This window comes from Centrocercus urophasianus, unplaced genomic scaffold, assembly GCF_019232065.1.
Source record: "Centrocercus urophasianus isolate 14NV4802_14NV808 unplaced genomic scaffold, USGS_Curo_1.0 seq_1067, whole genome shotgun sequence".
NCBI classification, from domain to species: Eukaryota; Metazoa; Chordata; class Aves; order Galliformes; family Phasianidae; genus Centrocercus; species Centrocercus urophasianus.
The window spans coordinates 1-2,399 of NW_024884217.1; the positions used below are offsets into that span (position 1 = coordinate 1).

Genomic DNA, 2,399 nt, shown 5'->3' on the forward strand with positions numbered 1-2,399 from the left:
GGGCCCTCCCCTGGAGGCAGGGGGGCGCCGGGGCCCTCCCCTGGAGGGCCCGGGAGGGAGGGGGTGCTGGGGAGCCTTGCTTACCTAGAAGGAAAGTTGCTGCTCTGCTCTCAACAACTTCTTTTCCAGTGTAGCTGGTGGAAAAGGTCAGTCTAATGGAAAAATAAAACAATGGAAGTGCCCTTAAAGCTTCCTTGTGAGAGGTCTGTGAGACCAAATCACTTTATGGTTCTGGAGAGTTTTTTGCCTTTGTGTGTCTCTTGTAGTTAAGTTTTAATCCTTATCTAAGATGATGCCTTTTGTGAAAAGTCCTCGGTTGTATCGGGGGGCAGGTAATGTAAAGGCTTAAAAAAGACTGTCTATTTAAGTAGCGGAGAATTGGGCCTCTGTTTTAAGAGAAATATTTTTACCTGTTCTTCTCCAGGTTTGCATCAAGAAGAACGTCTATGCGTGGCTCTGTTCTTCCCATTTCCGTGTGCTTCCCCCAAAAACTGGAAACGTCTGAGGTTGCTTCCGAGTGCTGGGAAGCAGGTGATGATGCATCTGTTTTCTTAGAAGATTTCTCAATATTGTTGTTATTATTGTTTTTGGAAACATTGCTTTTACCGAAGGCAAGAATGCTCTGTTAGGAATTTACATTACTAACGTGGACTACAATGGAATGGCTGAATGCGGTTACCTTAAGTTTTTGTGGAGGCCTATTTGACTTCAACTTAACAAAACTAAAACTTCTGACTTTATCCGGGGGAAAAAGAGAGGATGTGCTGGTTATTTGTGTACTTAAGACTCATTCCTTAGCTATGAGCCTAGCTTAGTTATCTGAGGGGACGAGAAAGGGGACGAAAACTCCTCCTCTTGCAATCATCAAATGAGCTTTCTATGTTCTCTAAAAAAAAAAACCCACCGAACTAACAAAACCAGGAAGACATAAATCCGTATTGAACGTTTTAACAAGTTATCTACTTCAAAACTATAATGTATAAAACTTGCATTACTCACTGAGCTGAATTGTGTGGTGTGCTTCCTGGGTGTGCCGCGTTGCGGTTGAATTTCAGAATCGTGTTCCTTCTTGAATTTGGTAGAGCTTCCTGAAGTTGAAGGTGACGGACCTGTTGGGAGAGCGGAGCGATGACAACTCTTTCAAAAAACTTAATCTTTTTAAGTAAAGTACACTGATAATTCCCTGCTTTCTAGCTAGATAATGCAAACTAGAGCTTCTCAAATAAACCCTTTACCTTAGCCTTTATGAAGTTAGTTTCCCTGCGCTTTCACCCCCCGCTGTAATGCCAACGACTCAAAGCTGTCCTCCTTTGCGTTTGCCTTGCCCGTAAAATGAAGTGAACTGCGTTTGGTTTCTGCCTTTGTGTGAGATCTTTGTGTGTAGTGGGTTGCGTCTCAATAGAAGAGTTGGCAATTATTCATTTGCTTTGCTGTAAATTGTTTTGCAGAGTAAGATATTAACAAATTCAGGATAGAAACTGCAGCTAGTTTACTGAGCTGTAATGCTGCCCTAACGTAATTGCAACTCTGTTTAAGTGACGAGGTGACTTTGTTCATGAGGAGAAAATGGCTGCGGGCCGTGAGCGTGTCATTTCCTGCGGACAAGAAGAACGCGAAATAGAAAAACTCTCCGCAGGAACTTGAACTACTGAGTTTTGGGAGGAAAGTAATCAATAAACTTAACATTGCAATGAAGTGTGTGTATAGGTGGTGTTTGTTCACAGAATCAAAAAGTGGGGGGTTGGAAGAGACCTTACCCTCCTAGCCCTGTGCGAGACCAAGACAGCCTCCAATTCCATCTCCACGAGTGTTGTCCAAATGCTACCTGAACTCACAACTGGGGAAGGGACTGCTGCCACCCCTGCCTGGTACGGTGTGTGCATCCCTAGGGGGAGGGCGCTCCGTCTCCCGCCTGTCTGTCACCTGACACAGCTCTATGCTGTCCCGTCAGGGCTGCTTGCTGCCGCTGCTCGGCGGCTGCCTCCTGGGTGAGGAGCTGTAGCCTGCTGTGAAACCTCCCCTCGGCCTCCTCTGGGCTGAACTAAGTGTAAGAGCGGGGCAGCTTGTCACAAACCTTTACCCCCTGGCTCTCTCTGTCTTATATCACAGAAGCAAAAAGGTGGGTGGAAAAGATTGCTAAGATCATCTAGTCTAACCCTCGACTCCTCCCTGCCCCATGCTTAACGTGTGAAACTCAATGCAACAGCAGCCCTTTCCTCAGTACCTCAACAAACAGAGACTCCTCCTGCTCCTTAGGTATTCTTGTGGAAAAGAATTTCTTCTACTTTTCAACCGGAACCTCCACTAGTGTAACTTAGGGCTGTTCCCTAGCACTAAGCTATGTGGGAATAAAAGCGGATCTTTCCTTCGCTACAGCCTTCTTTGTTGTAGTTGTGGAG

General features: G+C 45.6%; 1 long non-coding RNA gene across 1 annotated transcript; it reads right to left on the reverse strand.

Annotated features, from left to right (window-relative positions):
* Positions 1-60: 60 nt before the first annotated feature.
* LOC122167857 lies at positions 61-1,094 on the reverse strand. The gene is made up of 3 exons (XR_006171104.1): positions 1,000-1,094; positions 411-550; positions 61-152 (listed from the first exon to the last, which is right to left on the reverse strand). It is a non-coding gene; the product is annotated as an uncharacterized LOC122167857 (long non-coding RNA).
* Between the last annotated feature and the right edge of the window lie 1,305 nt (positions 1,095-2,399).